Raw genomic sequence first — 20223 nt, forward strand, 5'->3', positions numbered from 1 at the left:
CATTCATGTACCTTTTTGGTTTCTCTTCATCATCCTCTATTGTGTTGGTCTTCATGCATAATTTTAAGAACTCCTTTTTATAGGAACTAGCATCTAGATTCTTTTGTTTTAAACTTTTTTTTCTTCTATGGATTTGTACCCAATATTCTTCAGGCACATATGTCTCCCTAACTAGTGCCACCATTCCATCCCAAGAAGAAATCATACTTCTTCCTTTCTTCACCCTCTCTATCTAGGTGAAGTTCCAGCAAGTTAGGGTTGATCCCTTCAACTTGGACTTTACCATCTTTACCCTTTTCTTCTTTGGGATGTCTTCACACTCAAAGTAACTAGTTAGGGCTTCTATCCAATCCAATGCTACATCAACATTCATTTTTCCACTGAAAGTTGGCAATTCCAACTTCCCCTCCATGGTTCTTTTCTCCATGGATTTGAGAGCATTCAAAAGAGATATCTATTTAGAAAGCACTTCAAAATCTTCCTCAAGGTCTTTAGCCTTAGTATTTTGGTCCTCATTATTAGATTGTGCCCCTTTTTGTTTATCCACTATACCTTCAAGTTCTCTCAACCTCTTTGCAAGAGCAACATTGATTGTTCTTTGTTCTCTCATCAACTTTGCTAATTCAGAATTTATCACCCTTGTAGGGATTTCTTCATCTTCTTCAGTAAGAGCTAGGCCTCTAATACTACTTGATGCAATGGAGCCTTGTGGGATTGATCAATGAATGATCAACTAGTCCAAAAACCCTCTTCACTAAAGTCCTTCAACCAAATACCTTAGTAAGAGGATCAAAATGTGAAAGCACCAATTACAAGTGCTTCTAGGATGGTATTAGGTTATCACAAGCTTCCATCCAAACTATGAAAACTCTAATCACTAAGGAATCCTATGAATAAGACAACTTATCACAAGTTACCCATAATGCACAAATTGACATAATTTGGAAAAACAGCCCTAAACTCCATGAAATGACCAAGGGAGACCCATACTCATGGAAATGGTCTATTTAGGTCAATAATGGAATGATCCAATGGTTAAAATCCAACAATGCAACTTCTGGCATATGGTTGCTTTGTTAAATCACTCAAAAGGCTAGTAGCCCTTTTTGATGAAAATCAAGCTTAGAAGGAAATATCTCCACACAACCTGGGGAAAAATATTATTTTTTTGGACACCCTTTTGGTACTTACAAAACATACTAAGGAACCAAGGTTTGATGACACACAAAAATGGGCTTTTGTTCACTTTCTCGCTTAGGCAACTTTGGCAATTAGGCCTCCATTTACAAAGGAAGTACATGTTATAGGACTCCATCCTATAAACCAATGATGGGAAAATGTGCAAGAAACCCTAAATTAGTTATAAACTTGATTTCAAGCCTTGGTGCCAATTCTGGTTGAAGATGTGGGAGATGTTGCATCCTTTTCCTAACATGCATATGGGTCTTGCATGCCTAGGGCATCAAATTTATGATAGGTCCCTTCAAGAACATTCCTAAAACCACTTGAATATTATAGTACATTGAAAATTCTAGGATTTCACCCTTTTCCATTAGATTTCCATGGTGAAATCCTTCTATATGCTTGAAAATCCTTCAAAACGCTAGGTTAGTAAGAAATCTGGACCTACTTGTGCAAAAGTGACAATAACTTGAGTTAGGAGATAGATGGATCATTAAACCATATGAATTGGAAAGATACTTCATACACCTATCCAAAAATGTAAGTTTGAACACCAGATGACTCTGTACAAATCCATACAATGTGGGATAGCAGGCAGAATTACTATAAAATAGGGTATTTTATTGATTGAAAGTTGAAAAGTACATTATCTCTTCCTATTATCCACTTTAAAGGGCTTATTATAGGCCTTATAATGTTCATAACAAAATTTCAAACCTTTTATGGACGTTGGGTAAGTTTTTGCATTATTTTGCAAAAAGTTGCTAAAGATGCTTGACAACTTTTTAGCATTTTTTGCAATTTTTGCAAACTTGTAACTAGAACTAATAAAACTTAGTCAAAATGACCCAAATAGGTCCTCAGCATGATAAAATGAGAAATAAAACAAATCCTAAGATCCTAGGCCCTTTGACCATGTTTGACCATAGTTGACCAAGGGCTTATAACATTGCCAATCTTGGAACTAGGTCTTACAATTTGGTCTAGATGCCTATTTGATCAATTCCTAACCTACTCTAGGTGTTCTTATGATCTTGGTAATTCATCATTCATTGTGGGTGCTCTTGCACCAAAAATGATTTGGTAAATTATATACATTTTCACAACTTGCAAAATCAAATTTGGTTAAGTAATAACTAACCTAGTCAGGGTTATGTTAAACATTTTGTTATTGTGAACAACCATGTCATGGTAGAAAATGGCTGCACTTTGTGGAGACATGTCCTCTCATGACATGTCTCTTGAAGACAATACTTATACTCATGGTGATAGACCAAGAGAGGCATAAAAATTTATTAATGCTCTCTCATTTGGTGTTTGACGAATAAAAACTTCAATAATAATTAAATACTCATATTTCAATTTATATTCTATACATATTTGTATACAAATTCCTTCAAGAACAAATTTTGATCATAACTTGCAAGCAATAAGAAAGAGATTAGTACATTACAATCTGTAGATTACAATATATCTATCAATCTAATAATAAGTTTAATCATATTTACATGGTACCAAAGCCTTGTTAAAAAATATCCAAATTAAAATTGAGATATCATATTACTCACCTTGAAATTGCAATCACATTTTATTCTTCAAAATGTCAAACATGATCAGATATGAAGATTGTCCTGAAGGTGAAAATAAGTTCACATCATGGAAGTTGAGGATTATGATAATACGAGAAGAGAATAAGTTAGATTCATTTGTAAAAGACAAGAAGATGGAGCCTGGGGATGAACTGAAAAAAAACTCAATGGATTGAGAATAACGAAAAATCCATGGAATTAATAGTAGATGTAGTCAGGGATCACATACTATCTATATTGATAAAATAGGAGACTACATACCTTATGTTCAAATCCCTTGAGAGTGCATACGAAATAAATAGCACTAGTAGAACCCTTGCACTAAAGATGTTAATTAATCACATAAGCATGAACAAAGGATAATCCATCAATGCATAGTTCATGAGAATAACTAGGCTCAAGGATCAACTGTCAACTATTGGATATGAAATTAATAACAAAGAGTTGACTCTAATAGCTTTAGGTAGCCTACCAAATTCATGGGGATCATTTGTTCAAGGAGTAAGTACAAGATCAAAACTTCCAAAATTTGATCAATTAAGATTTGACTACCTACAAGAAGAAGCTTGACAAATGTCAAAAGGAAACAAGAAAAAACCTATAGATGAGGATAATCATGTTTCAAACACAAACTCTCATAATAAGGTAAGAAGAAGCATTTCAAAAGAAAAAGAAATTTTCATGGAAAGGGTTCATCCAAGCAGGGGAAAGATGTTTCTCAAGTTCAATGTTTTAGATGTAATCAATATGGACCCTATGTTTTCAAGTGCTAGATAGAAAAAAGAAACAAGAATCATTTTATAAGGTTGGAAAAAAAAATACAAAAGATGAATCTAAGAATTATTTTTTCTACTCAGCACTATTAAATCACTTTTCAAACAAATTTAACACTTGGTGATTGATAATGGTTCATCAATGCACATCAGATGATTCAGAGAATACCTAGAAACTATGGTGGAAGAAACTAATTAGAAGTAACTATTGGGGATGATTTTGCACATCCATTAAAAGGAGGGGTAACTTGCACCATCAAATTGGAATTAGGTATCTCTATGCAATTGGCTAGTGTACTATTTGTACCTGGAATTAAGAGAAATCTAGTATCCATGTTTTCCCCAAAAGATAATATATATAGGGTCACCTTCATGGATGGGAAGGTTTTGGCATGGCCAAAGAACTCTACATATAAGAAAGATAAAACCATAGATATAAGACAAGGATACCCATACAAACTTTGTACTAAAAAACCAAGCCCTCATCCATGAATTTCTGACTCAAATGAGACCTACCATTGAAGGTTGGGATATATTCACTTTCGTGCCCTAACCTCTATGGAAAAATTTGTAACATGACTACCCAAGTTAAATCAAACTCATAATGGGACATACAAACAGTGTGCCTTAGGGAAAAATACTGAGGGAAGTTTTCAAAATAGTTTGAGCATAACCAAATAGTCCACTCTGACTTATGTTGACCCATGTTTTCTCCCTTCATGGGAGGGTTTGATTTTTGTGGACAACTTCTCAAGAAATACCTAGATGTATTTCCTTAAGTTTAAAGAGTTAGAAAAGATCTTTAAAAGGTTCAAAGAGTTCAAAGCCTAATAGAAAACTCATTTACAAAGAAAATTATAACACTAAGAACAAACAATGAGAAATAATATACCTCATAAATCTTTAAGGAATTTTCTTTTAATGTCATGCTTAAGAGGGAGTTCAATGTACCCTATAATCCTCAACAAAATGGAGCAGTTGATAGAAAGAATAGAACTATTGTAGAGGCTTCCAAATGAATGATGTATGACCAAAACATAGATACCTCATTTTGGGTAGAAGCATCTACAATAGTTTTTTACATCCAAAAGAAATGTCTACATTGACACCTTGAAAACAAAACTCATGAAGAGGATTTTACTAGTATAAAACCTTGCATAAGCCACCTAAGGGTATTTGGTTTTCCTATTTATATCCATGTGCCTAAAGAGAAGAGGTCAAAATTAGAGCCTTGTGGAAGGAAAGGAATTTTCATAAGCTATAGTGAAACCTCAAAAGCCTAAAGGATATACATACCTAGACAAAGACAAATAGAACTAAAAAAAGATGCCATATTTGAGGAAGATATTTCCTTCAAAAGTGCAAAGAGCTCTAATGAATTATAAATTCATGATTCATCTAAAGATATGGAGGAGAACCCTAGTCCCAAGTTTTAAAGGGAGTACCCAGAAGAAACCACAAATGAAAACCAAATTGATCCTAAGAATCAAAGGGGATACTAATAGGAAAATAATAAAATAACAAGAAAATACCACTTTGGGATAGAAAAATGATTGAGGAAGCTAAAAAAATTGTTGCACCCGAAGGAAATTTTACAAGTAGTAAGAGGCATAATAGATTCTCAAGTTATGTTACCTTGATGAGCAAAATTATTAACTTGGGGTGTAACAGAATTTCTAAAAAATGAAGTGTGGAAAGTTTCCCTGACAAAGGAGTATCAATGCATTTTAAAAATGATGTATGGGATATATACCTAGACCTAAAGAAAAATATGCTATCTCTTCCAAATGGCTCTTCAAATCAAGCATGTTGTAGATGGCAGTATAGAGAAAGGAAAAAAATGTTTTATTTCCAGAGGGTTCTCTTAAAAGGAAGGTAATGATTAGGAGAAGACATTTTCACATGTTTCCTAATATACTTATGTTAGAGCGAACATAGCTATTCCAGCAAAAAAAGGCTAGAAGATTCAACAAATGGATGTGAGAACTCCATTCTTGAATGAGAATATCAAAGAAGAAGTCTATTTAAAACAACTTGGAGGCTTTGTGATTCATAATTCAACCTCACATGTATGAAAATTGAAGAAATCCCTATATGGACTTAAATAAATTCCCCAAGCCTCGTACGAAAGCATCAAAAACTATCTTATGGGACTAGAGTTTACAATGAATGATGTAGACCCAAATCTCTATCTTATAATTATTAAAGGTGATATGCTAATACTAATCCTAAATTTTGATAACTTGGCAATCAAAAGAGAAGATCACCTTATTTTCCAATTTAAAAAGGACTTGGCCTCAGAATTTGGCATGAAGAACTTGGGCATTTTACACTACTTTCTTTATTTGGAAGTTTGGTAGATATGTGATGGTATTCTTCTAAATCAAGGAAAATACATTATTAATATTTTGAAGATATTTGGTATTTTAAATTGTAGGTCGATGTCTACACCCATGGAAACCAAATTACATAAGTTAAAAGAGGCAATAGTAGAATCTAGATTAGCAGATTCTACCCTTTGTAGGCAAATAATTAGATCACAGATATACCTAGTTAACACTCGACCAATATTTTCTATGTAATGAATGCTTTCAACTAGTTCATGTTTAAACCATGAGAGATACACATAATTGTTGTAAAATATGTATTGAGGTACCTTCAAGATACTATTGGATATCATCTCAAATATGGAAAATTTCACCTATATCTACATAGATACTTTGATTCAGACTGGGATAGAAGTGCGACTTATCGAAAAAGCACTTCAAGTTGATGTTTCATTTTGGAATCAACTATGATTTCTTGGATAAATATGAAAAAATATTCAGTAGCACAAAATTTTCTAGAAGTTGAATACATTGTAGCTTCTATGGGAGTAAGAAGCATTATGGCTTCGAATGTTGATTGTGGGACTATTTGGTGAGCCCCTGAAACCTACTATTATCCACTGCGATGTATTGAGCTCTCAATGAATCCATTGTTCCATGATCAATCAAAGTAGAGATTCGTTACCACTATGTGAGAGATATGGTAGAAAGGAATGTGATCTTATTAGAGTGTATTAATACAAGTGATAAAACAAAAAAAATCTCACCAAGCCTCTCTCTAGAGTTAAAGTTGAATACTTCAAGAATAAACTTGACATAGTTGAAATGTAAGTTATTGAGACTAAGTCTCAAAATTATTGTTTGTACTAATGTATGTGTGTGTGTGTGTGTGTGTGTGTGTATTTAAAATATGTTTACTATTATTGAAAGGAGACGATCTTTCAGATATTATACACTTGCATCCAATAATGTAAGGTGAAAACTTTACAATGTTCACTATCATGATGAATACCATGTGAGTTGATATTCATACACATCATGGTAGTTGGTGTCTCTTGGAAATTTTGATCAATATCATGAGAATTGATCTTAATTGTAGATCATTATGTTATTTATGAGATAATCATGGTGTATATTAGGTGATGTAATATCGGTGGATATGTCATGACATGTTATGGTAGACATCATGAGACTTGATGTCATTGTAGATACCATAACTTGGATTTAAGAAGAATGGCATACAACTTGATGTTCATTATATCCTTTGATATCACAAGTTAGGTGATACCTCCATTTAATATACTTGATTATAATCCCTAGCTAGAGGGAGTTTTGATACATAGTAGCATCAGTCACATGTAATGATGATAGTTTGCATTAATTATATATGTAGAAGTAATTTGTACCAACAAATTATAATATTATTTATCTTCTTATCATGGGTCAAGTAATGATCATATGTATTCATAGAACATATCAAGTAATGATCAAGTATACTAATGTTGACCAATATTATGGAACAAGCAAATGATATATCAAATTATATGTAGATTGATGACTTGCCAAATTAAATTTGGTTAAGTAATAACTAACCTAATCAGGGTTATGTTAAGAATTGTTTAATTGTGAACAAACATGTTATAAGGAGACATGGTTCCATATTGTGTCCACATTTCCTCTCATGACATGTCTCTCGAAGATAATACTTATACTCATGTTGATAGACCAAGAGAGGAATTGAAATTTATTAATGTTCTCTCATTCGATATTTGGCAATTACAGACTTGAGAATAATTAAATACTCATTTAAATTTATATTCCATAGTTATTGATATACATATTCCTTAAAGAGAAAATTATGATCATGACCTGCAAGTAATAAGGAGAGATTAGTGTAATCACCTGAAATTGGTCATCTAGACTATGAGCCCCCTTTCTAGCAATTTTGCATAAATTATCCATTGCTTATCTTTCATCAAATCTTCAAAATTTTATTTATTTGATTATAACCTATGGTTTGACCACTTTATCCTAAGTCTTTTATTTAATTAAAATAACTTTCTCCCTTTTAATTAAATAAAATCCCTAAGGTCCCACTTATCCTAAGTGCCTACACATAAAGCATTATTCCTATTTTTTAAATAAGAGGAAAGGGCATTTTTGTCTACACATGAATGCACAATTTTCTATGTGAAAGGAATCTTTTATTTTCAAAATCCCACTATTGATCTTGATTAGGTGAGATGCTTGTGCAAATGGATCACTCAAGATGCATTCTCCACTTCTCCACCCTTGGTTATGCCTCCCTTTCCTTTTAATCTCAATCGTCCATTTATCTTAAAAGGGAGGGCTCTCTCCTCATTTTGAAACTCTCCTACTTTTTACTAATGTTATGTTGCAGGATTTCTAGGTGACTATGGAGCTTTGAAGAACTTGGAGCATTCTTGCACTCTTGCATTTTAGCTTAGCTCTAATTCTACTTGCATTATGACATTCTTGGCTTAGATTTCCTTTATTGCTTTAGAATAGCTCACATAGCTTAGGTAGGAAGGCTTTTTAATACCCTCATCTTGCTAGCTTAGCTTGCATCTTGCACATCATTTTAGTGTATCTTTCATTACATTGCATTTTCATTGTTATTCTTGGATGCTAGCTCTTGCTCTCATATTCGAATCTCTCATTCTCTGGTGCATCTTGCAAGGGTTGCATAGCTAGGATCATTTGAGAGCCTCCATACTTCTATTTGTACATTTGCACATCATAGTGTTAGAATAATTTTAGAATAACTGAGAGGTGGGTTCAGTTATTCTCAGGTCCAAATGTTTCAAGTAAACTTTTAACCACTTTTAACAACTCATATTTATTCATTAATCCACTCAGTCTCTATATCAGCTTAATAGTAACAATAACATGCAATTCATTGGTTCAATAGCAATCAACTTGAAAAATACAAATAGTAAAACATCTCAAACAACATTTAAACAAATATAACACCAGGATTTAATGTCAAACCCCAATTTGGAAAAAACCACCAGCAACATACTACCAACTTTTCACTCTTTTGAAGTGAATTCAATTAAGAGTGAACCCTGTTAAAGGTTACAATACGTGCTATTATCCTGTTAAAGGATTTAATCACCCTATTAAGAGTGGTCTAGTTAAAGGGCTTAATAACATCCCATTAGAATATCACCTTGATTAAAGGATTTTAACTGATACAATGGTTAGAATCTAACAGCAAGTTGATCTAATAAAATACAACTCACTTTACACATACAAATCAAAATGTAGCTCATTTGTTGATTAATTCACTGACTGGCCTTTATATTCATCTCCATCTCTGATCTGTTTGGAAATCCTTCAAGTAATCACTCTTCACCTCTACTTTTCTCTATACTTCATAGCCTTCTTCTCAAGTTTTCTAATCAACAACTGTCAACCATATTTTTTACGTTATTCCTTATACCTCCATAAATAGGTGGCTTTGACCTTTTCTCATTTAAACATCATTTTTTATCATAGGGTTAGGTCAGATTCATCAAATTCTTCCATCATTTCATTTCCTCCTTCTCCTTCTAGATACTTCTCAAAACTTCTCTTTGAATCCATTCCTAGGAATGCTCAAACATGGTTTAGCATGCATTAAATGTTCTAGCTCATCAATACTTATCCTTCATGCACTTTGACCAATTTGAAAATTCAATTGTGTCGATTGGAAAATTCCCAATTCCTTTACAAACTATCAAATGCTAACACTCGATCAATACTATGTTCCTTGGCCTCAGTCATCATTAAATTATCTTTCTTGGCTTATGCTATTTTGTCTTGGTATTTTGTTGATGCTCATTCAACACTATATCTTTCTCGATCTTAATTGTCACTTGGTTGAGACTAGCACAGTTCAGCTTGTACTTTAAGTTCATTAATCTTCTTTTTTATTTCTCATTTTAGCCTATGCATTTGATCTTCCATTGATATCTCTATAAGGCTTTGACTCAACTATATTCTCCACCTAGTGTAATGATTAAACAACACATTATATTTTCAAAGTCCAACTGATCAAGTGCCCATTGTAGTTCTACATAACTCAACATTTCCACTAGATCTTCTTGTTACCTCTTCTTCTCAAATCCTCTTCATCAATCATCTTAATAAGGCATTCAACTCAGTTAGATAATGTCTCACCAATAAGGTTTGACATCAATGACAACATAATAAATGTTCCAATTGTAGCTTCCAACAATATCCCTCTTTGGCATTGATGGCAACACCTCTAGTTAACATGAAATCTAAAGCACCTGACTTGCTTCAGTCAACTCCCTCTAGGTTCAGTAACAGATCTTCATTAATATCCTTAGTTTCATTCTTATTCTCATCTCATGTAGCTCTAATATGCAACACCTCTAGACACCAATTATAACAACTCCCTCGATCATATCAGAACATGTTCTTCCTCTTTGATAGATACCTTCTTATGTGGTAATTTCTTGACTTCTCCCTTATGTTGTATGGTAACTACCAATATCATGTTTCTTTATATCTTTGTGGATGGTAAATATACATACTCTCCCTCTTTGACAACAATGCCAAAGATGCTTCATACATCTTCAACATGTAGATATCTCTTTGTTAGTTCTCTCAACTAGATTCTCCCTCTGTCATCTCGCTTGTGAGTGTAACTCTGTTAACTTTGCAGCTAAAACTCCTCACAATCTTCTCACAAGCTTTAGGTAGGTCCTAAAGAGTGACCTTCTACATCAATTCATAATATATTCTTGGTCAAAACATTTGATACAAAGCTCCATCTTAGCTTAGGTAGCTTCAACTAAAGGAATGACTCCCAATTTACCTCTTAGATATTCATGAGCATCCTTAGGTAGTGCTTTTGTGAGTATATCATAAATGTGTTCCTTTCCATTCACATACTCCATATCACTTTTTTGTCTTGTACCAACTCTCTCAAGTAATGATACTTGATAGAAATGTGCTTCATCTTGGTGTGCATCACAGGATTCTTAGATAAGTTTATATCACTTGTGTTATCACAGAAATTGACAATTGGTTTAGTGATCTCTTTTTTCATCCCTTTCAACAATTGCTCGATCCACAATATGTTAGAACAACTAATTATTGTTGCTACATATTTAGCTTATGTTTTAGATTGAGAATTACAGTTATGCTTCTTTTTTTTCCATGAAATCAATCTCTTTCCTAGAAACAAATCTCCACCACTTTTATTCTTTATTTCATCAACTTTTACAGCCCAATCGACATCTATGTAGACTTTCAATTCAAACTTGTCACTTTTCTTGTAATACAAACCATAATCCTCTATTCCTTTCATAGATCTCAGCATTCTTTTTACAACCATCATGTGATTCTCCTTAGGATTCACAAAAAATCTAGCAACAATCCCAACTGCTATTGCAATATCTGGTCTGTTGTAAACAACATATTGTATCGTTCTAATCGTTGACCTATACAAGGTTTGATTCATATTTGAAAGTTTATGTATAGTAGCCATAGGTGTACTAATTGGTCTCAATTCTTCCATCCCAAAGGTTTTTAATATCTCCTTTATGTACTTAGATTGTGTAATGTATATACCCTTCTTCATTTGATATACTTGCAAACCAACAAAGAATTTGATCTCTCCAAAGATAGATATCTCAAACTCTTTCTTAATTTCATTAGAAAATGATTTCCATAATGAATCTTGTCCTCCCAATATGATATCATCCACAAATATTTCAGCTAACCATACCCCTTTTCCAGATTTAGTCTTCAAATATATATTATTGTTATCATTAGTCCTTGCAAAACCAATCTTCACCAAATGTGTGTGTAACCTTTCATACCATGCTCTAGGGACTTGTTTCAATCCATACATTGCTTTGTGTAGTTTACATACCATATTACTCTTGCTTAGGTCAAAAAATCCTTCAGGTTGTTCAATGTAGACTTCTTCCTCCAATATTCTATTAAAAAATGTAGATCTGACATTCATTTGGTACAATTTGAATCCTTTGAAAGAAGCATTTGCAAGAAAAAATCTCACTCCTTCTAACCTTGCAACTAGGTAAAATGTCTCCCCATAGTCAATTCCTTCTTCTTGTGTATATCCCTTGCAAACTAGTCTTTCTTTGTTTCTTGTGACTTAACCTTTCTCATTCAACTTCTTCTGAATACCCACTTTGTACCAACAAAATTCTTATCATTAGGTCTAGGTACCAATGTCCAAGTATTATTCTTCTTTGTTTTCTCAATCTCCTTATTCATTGCTTAAATTTGATCTTCATTCTCCAAATCATCTTTCATGGATTTAGGCTCAAATTTGCATAGTAAACATGTGTTGTTTCGCAACTTGTTTCTTGTCATGACTCCAAATTCTTTGTTTCCAATGCTTTGATCTAGTGTTTGATTTCTTCTCACATATTTTAGTAACATAGCTTCTGATCTTCTTTCCTCTTGCATTGGTTCTTCAGGTTCATCTTCTACAGTCACTTCAAGTATCTTGGCTTCCTCCTCTGGTTCTTCGACATTCACTTGTTGATGCTCGACATGCTCTTCCTGAATCTTGCCATTTGCAACTTGATGCTTGGCTCCAACTACCTGATGCTTGAAAGTCTTCTATTGTAAGTTCATAAATTTATTTTTAGGCTTAGGTAGGGTAATAGAGTCTCCTTCATAGACATATACAAAATTATTGTAGTCTTCAAGTTACTGCTTGCATTCAATTTCATTTTCTCTACATATTCATCAAGTCTAATATTTGCACTTTCCATAAATTTGTTAGTGTTAGAATTCAAATGTTTATAAGCTTTTCTTTTAGTGGAATATCCTAGGAATATGCCTTCATCACTTTTAGCATCAAGTTTTCCATGTCTATTGTCTTTCAATATATAACATTTGCTTCTAGATATTTTGAAATACTTCACATTAGTTGTATATCAAAACCATAACTCACAAGGTGTAAGATTTGTACTTTTATTGACTTGTACTCGGTTCAAAGTATAAATAGTTATACTTATATCTTCTCTCCAGTACTTTTGTGAAACATTCTTCTCCATCATCAATGTCCTTGCACGGCTCATGATTGATCTATTCCTCCTTTCAGCTATACCATTTTGTGGAGGGGTCATCAATGTTGACATCTATCTCTTGATTCCCCTACCATTGTAGAATATATTGAATTCCTTGGATATAAATTCACCTCCTCTATCAGATCTTGGAAACTTCAAGCTTTGATCTATTTCCTTTTCTCCTTTACCTAAATACCACTTTAACAATTATAATGCGTCAAATTTTCCTTTTAGAAACATCACAATCATCATTCTAGAGTAATCATCAACAAATAGAATGAAAAATTTATCACCATAGTAGTTTTGCAATTTGATAGGTCCACAAAAGGTCAATATGAAGCAACTCCAATATATCATTAGATAAATAGATCTTTCTCTTGAAACTAGACTTTGTCATTTTACCCAATTCACATTGCTTACACATTACATTATCAGGTTTCTTTGATCTTGTTAATCCTCTTACTCTTTTCGTCTTCCTAATGCTTACCAAATTATCAAAATTTACATGACATATCCTCTTATGCCATAACCAAATGTCTTCATATTGTGCAAACAAGCATGTATCATCAGATAGGTCGAGGCAGAACAAGTTACCTCTTGATTGTTCTCCACTTCCAATAAGTTCTCTAGACCCATCCTAGATCTTAGCCTTCTTGTGTTGAAAATCAACTATGTAACCTAAACAGCTCAACTATGCAACACTCAATAGATTGTGATTTAGTCCTTCAACCCAATAATAATTATCACATCTGATCTTATTGATCCTTTACCTTTCATAATACATGGTGCATCATACCAACCTTAACATAACTTCCTTTATAGTGTTCTAAGGTTTCTGTTAGAGTAAATAATTAATTATTTATTATTTATTCTATTACTTAAGCTTACTTAGGTAAATGCATTTATTTAATATTTTATATTTAATGCATGTAGTGGTTAGTTGTTGACAACACGGGAGTTTGTTCCCTTCTAGTTGTCACACTTATCTCCTAGCACCTTCCAGCTTGTTCTACAAGCTTCCATGAGCTCTTTATAAGCGGGCTCTCTCTCATTGTATTTCATAAGACATTGTGTATATTGTAAATACATTTTCTTTTTGTGTTTGCATATTTGGCTCTCATGTCCATCTAGGGTTTTTCCCTTGCTCCATGCTCTTCCCCTTCTTGGCTTCTCTTTGACAGGTCTCGCATGCAGGTGATCTTGGGCATCTTCGGAGTTGGCTTTCCTCAACTCCAACATGGTATCAGAGCCTTCTTGCTGCAGCTTGTTGAAGAATTTTGAAGCCGTGATTTGGAGTCACAAACCCTAGATTGTTTGTGCATTTTTTCTTCAAATCAGGGGATCGGCATTTTTTCGGAGCACTTGCAGCCCAAACGAACATCACCATTAGATCCGGAAGGCCGTTTGCAGTCAGGATTCATATAAAGCTTTTCGATTTTGGACACAGGGCAATTTTGGGAATTTTTTGAAGCCTCCAGGGTCTGCCGTACGGATTGTATGGACGCAGGGACGAAAAAAAAAATTTAAAATATATTTTCGGGCGCTCAACCGGGCAGCCACCTAGCGGCCACCGCCGCACCACCCAACGGCCGCTGCCGCGCAGCTCACCGGCCGCTGCCACCGGCAGCGCTACCGCTGAGCCGCTGCGGCTTGGCGCCGCCCGCGGGCCACTCCGGTGCCACCCCTACGGCCACCTCCGCCGGCTCCTCCGCTCCTTTCCCAGTCACCGGCACAGTCATCACCCGTGCCTCGTTAGCGCTGTTCTGAGCGTGACACGTGGCAGGCGTGCCATGTGGCACGTTGCCACATGGCCCCTGCCACATCTTCATCCGTACCTGCCACGTGGCATTTTTTTTGCAGCGACGGCCTCCAAGCCGTCAAATTTAATCGTGTGACTTGCTGACGTCAAGGCGATGTCATCAACCTGCCTTGCACCTCTCCTGATTTGCTTTTGGACCTACTTGTGGTTTTTTGGCCATAACTTTTGCATACGGAGGTATTTTTTCGATCCAAAAGAATCGTTGGAAAGCTGGTTCTGAGAAAAAGATTTTGGTGTAGGTATTTTTAGGTTTTGATGCTTTTTCATTGCCCATTTTTTCTGTTGAAGTCCGAAGTCCTATTTTTGACTCCGGCATGCATATCTTTTGCGTCCCATGTCAATTTTTTGAAAACTTTATATTTTTGGAAAGATGGTTCTGTCACCTTTTCAAAAATGTAGTCCATGTCCTTAGTTTTTGGCCTCTACTCTTTCTATCATAGTTTTGGCATTTTTACTCTATGGTTGATATTTTGAGTGTTTTAGGCCCGAGGATCGTTTTCCTGCCATGGTTTGCTTTGTTTTTGGCTGTACTTTCCTTTGTCATGGCTCTTTTTCAGTTTTGATCATTGTAGCTATCATTTTGAAGCACTTTTTTGTTTCGCACTGGGATAAAGTGTCACTTTTGCATTCCGGGAGTCATGAACGTTGTTTTGAGTTAGTTGTACTTGCACTATTTTCATAAAGCACCATGGGGGGATTATTGTTTGCTATTTTAGGCATTCTCCCTTTGTCAAGTGAGTGTCCCTTCCACGACATTAGCCCCATGCAGAGTCCATTTGACCGTGTCTGTATAGGTGTCTGTACCTCTTTTCCTCTCTCCTTGTTCTTGGTTCATTTGCAGGAGATTTTGGCCCATCTTCTCAGTTGCCTGTCATCACACCCCGTCTGCATTAAGGGGGGGTTATGTTGTTGTTCTAATGCATCCATGGTTCGATGGTTCGATAGTGTGAACTATGTATTTAGTGGTTGATCCTATATACAAGGCGATTGCAGTGGCTGGCTACCTATGCATTTCGGTGAGATGGATCATCTACCATATAGACATGCTCGGTTCGTGCCTTCTTCTTCCATGGAGGTTCTTCAGATTAGTGGTTTGGCAGATTTTGCAGCTTCTTCATGCTTCAGTGATGCTGCTTTACATGATCACTTCTTGTTCCTGTTTTAGGGGACAATTTCCCTAGTTGGAGACTTCTTCAGTTCTTCACTAGGTTCTTACCTCTTTTTGGGGGAGGGTTTCTCCCACGTGGTTTTATCTCTTTCCCCGTTTTCAAAGGTTGTATCTTTTCTTGCATTGTACTTGGGTACCTAAAATGGCCTCGTTGTCGAGACCCATTTTGCATTCATCTTAGTTTTGTGAGCTTAAGGCATTTCCCTAAGTTGCACTTAAGGGGGGGTGTTAGAGTAAATAATTATTTATTTATTAGTTATTCTATTACTTAAGCTTACTTAGGTAAATGCATTTATTTAATATTTTATATTTAATGGATGTAGTGGTTAGTTGTTGACAACACAGGAGTTTGTTCCCTTCTAGTTGTCACACTTATCTCCTAGCACCTTCCAGCTTGTTCTACAAGCTTCCATGAGCTATTTATAAGCGGGCTCTCTCTCATTGTATTTCATAAGACATTGTGTATATTGTAAATACATTTTCTTTTTGTGTTTGCATATTTGGCTCTCATGCCCGTTTAGGGTTTTTCCCTTGCTCCATGCTCTTCCCCTTCTTGGCTTCTCTTTGACAGCTCTCGCATGCAGGTGATCTTGGGCGTCTTCGGAGTTGGCTTTCCTCAACTCCAACAGTTTCAAACTTACTTTTATCACTAGTCATGTGATGTGAGCAACCACTATCAATTATCCATCTATCACCTTTGCTCACATATGAAATAAGTGCAGATTTCTCATCTTCATCAAAATCATCTATCATTGTAACATAAAAAACTTCTTATAATGACTATCAGAATTACTATCAGTCCCTTCTTCAACAATGTAACAAAATTTCTCACCTTTTCCCTTGTAGTCTTTGTAATCTTTGTTGTCTCTTCTATCTCTTCTTCCTCAATACTTTTTGTCTTTCATTTCATCCTTTTCATCCCTGTCAAGACATCTTACAGTAATATAACCAACTTTATTGCATGAAAAAAAAATTATAGAAAGTTTACCTTTGAATTTTACTTTGCCTCTTAGTAGCCTTCTACCCATTAATGCTTCAAGATCCTCAAGATCATCATCAAATTATTCACTATCACTATCCTCATACTTCCCTTTCTTCTTCTTAGATTTATGTAGAACCAATTGTGACTTGAAAGTAGATTCAATAATAGGGGCAGTTAAATTATCAAAATTTGACAATTTGAAAGCAATAAGCCTCCCAATAAAACTATCCAAAGCCATATCATTACCAGGATACATCTTGATTCTTGAATTGCAGAAACTCTAGAAGCATAAATAGGAAGTTGGGTTCTTAGTACCTTGTTGATCACAATTTCATCACTAATTTTTCCTTCAGCTCCTCTGATTGCATTCACCACTTCTTTGATTCAACCACAATATTGTGATATATTCTCACTTTCTTTCATCTTTATATCATCAAACTTGCCTCTCAAGCTTTGTGACTTAGCTCTTAGTACATTCTTGTCTCTACCATGGATCTTTGCCAATTTGTCCCACGTTTTCTTTGCAATAGAGAATTCCTTTATATCATCAAACTCTAAGTAACTTAGGGTAGATGCAATCTCCAACATTACATGATTGTGTTCTTGTTTCTCCTTTATATGTTGGGTTGTCATAGGTGTCAGTAATGCTGAGTCTCCAATCCCAACAATGTGCAGCTTCATCAAACTTTGCCTTGCAGGGAAGTTCTCCTTTATTCAACTTGGGTACCTTCCTTTTGAACATCTTGGTATTTAGCTTTAAGTCCCTTCAAAATTTCCTTATAAGCACCACAAGCTGTGATACCAAATGTTAGAATGATTTTAAAATAACTGAGAGGGGGTGAATCAATTATTCTCAGGTCTAGATGTTCCAAATAGACTTTTAACCACTTTTAACAACTCAGATTTATTCATTAATCCACTCAATCTCTATATCATCTTAATAGTAACAATAAAATGTAGTTCACTGGCTCAATAGCAATAGGCTTGTATAGTGTGAAACATTAAACAATAAAAAATCTCAAACAACATTCACACAAGTATAACATAAGGGAAAAAACATGCTACCAACTTTTCACTCTTCTAAAGTGAGCTCAGTTAAGAGTCAACCCTGTTAAAGGTTACAATACACATTGTTAGGCATGGCCCTATTAAAGGATTTAATCACTATGTTAGGAGTGGCCTAGTTAGAGGGCTTAAGAACATCCCATTAGAAAGTCACCTTGATTAAAGGATTTACAAATGACTATTAGGTCAACCTTGATTAAAGGATTTAACTGATACAATGGTTAGAATGTAACAGTAGGTTGATCTAATAAAATATAACTAACTTTGCAAATACAAATCACAATGTAGCTTATCTATTGATTCACTGATTGGCCTTCATACTCAGCTTTATCTCTGATCTACTTGAAAATCCTTCAAGCAATTACTCTTCACCTCTACTCTACTATATACTTCACAACCTTCTGCTCAAGTTCATCAATCAACAAATCAACAACTGTTAACCCAATTTTTCAAGTAAATTCTTATACCTCCTTAAATAGGTACCTTTATTCTTTTGTTGTTTAAACATCACCATTGATCTTAGGGTTAGGTCAAACTCATCAAATCCTTCCATCATTTTGTTTCCTCCTCCTTCTAGATACTTCTCAAATCTTCTCTTTGAATCCGTGTCTAGGAATGCTCAAACATGATTTATCATGCATTAAATGCTCTAGCTCATCAATACTTATGCTTCACGTGCTTTGACCAATCTAAAAAGTCAACTATGTTGACTGCGATTCCTAATTCCTTTACAAACTATCAAATGCTGATACTAAGTCAATTCTATGTTCCTTGGCCTCAGTCATTACTAAATTATCTTGCCCAGCTTATACTGTTTTTGCTCAATCTTTTACTGATGATTGGGTGACACTATATTCTGCTTGGTCTTAACTGTCACTCAGTCAACATTAGCATAGCTCGACTTGTACTATAAGTTCCTAAATCTTCTGCTATGTTGCTTGGTTTAGCCTATGCATTTGGTAATCCATTGATCATCTCTACTAGACTTCAACTCAACTATCTTCTCCACTTAGTGTTATGATTAAACAACACATAATCTTGTCAAAGTCCAACTGATCAAGTACCCATTGAAGTTCCACGTAACTCAACCTTTCCACCAAGTCTTCTTGTTATCTAAAGTTTGACATCAATGACAACATAATAAGTATTCCAATTGTAGCTTCCAACACATATATAGACAATTATAAGCCACCTCTTGAGATGCTCTCTTTCATTTGTATTCTTAAGAATAAAGGTCTATAGAAGTGTGACTCGTTTTTGTACATACAATTAGTACATTACAACCTACAAATTACAAGACATTTATTAGTTTGATAATAAGTTTAATTGTATTTACATCCATTCTAAACACTTTAAAAAATAAGTTTTGATGTTCAAATAGTTTCAAAAGTTTCTAGGGGACAAAAAAAATCACATTTTGAGATTGTGTCCACTAAAAAAATCATACATTAAAAAATTGCAAATAAATGTAGGACAAACTATGTGGTGTTAACTAACTCCTTATTAAAGCAATTAAACTTAGGAACTAGTTTAGAGAACAACTCTTGTTCTTGTTGCATCTAGAATTTTGATTCTAACCATCTTCAATTTCTCATCTAAGTTCATAATTTGTTGATTTCAAGGAAAAGGTGGCATCTTATCCCCCTTTGGTTGTGCATTTATGTGTCAAGATTTTTTCATACAAGTAGAGTTATCAAGATTAGTAGGGATGTGTGTAACTACCTTTTGTTGAGTTGACCTATATTAAACTCTTGCATTCCCACTCCCAAGAAACCTCATAAAATCGAAAGAGATATACATGATGCCCATAAATTAAAATGAAAAATGAAAAATAGGTTTATTGTAACCAAAATGTTCCAAATCATAAAGTGATTTGAATGTTATGAATCCTACAACAACAAATGAAAAATGTGCTAATAAAAATTTTAAGCCGTGAAAATTTCAAGTAATTTAATTTACGTTATAACTAATATATCTCATTTCATGACCACCCTAGGGCAAATTCACAACAAAGCCTGTAGTCAAATATGTTAAAGGGACATTTCACTTTGGCATTCTATACAATAAAAGCAAAGATCCTCAACTAATTGGTCTTACATATTGAAATTGGACAAATTTTATTTATAAAAGTATACTTTTGAGCATGTCTTTAAGAACAAGTATTCATTACATGGACTAGTAAGAAGCAACAACGAACAACTCTTTTGTCAACATAAGCTAAGCAACAAAGAGCCAA

The 20223-nt window shown here is 34.5% G+C and overlaps 1 pseudogene; it reads right to left on the minus strand.

The window, feature by feature from the left end:
* LOC149551508 (anaphase-promoting complex subunit 8-like) overlaps nucleotides 1–14782 on the minus strand; it is a 197556-nt pseudogene extending 182774 nt beyond the window's left edge.
* Between the last annotated feature and the right edge of the window lie 5441 nt (nucleotides 14783–20223).

The sequence above is a fragment of the Cupressus sempervirens genome, chromosome 6 (assembly GCF_028749045.1).
Source record: "Cupressus sempervirens isolate cs-2001-9-10 chromosome 6, ASM2874904v1, whole genome shotgun sequence".
NCBI classification, from domain to species: domain Eukaryota; kingdom Viridiplantae; phylum Streptophyta; class Pinopsida; order Cupressales; family Cupressaceae; genus Cupressus; species Cupressus sempervirens.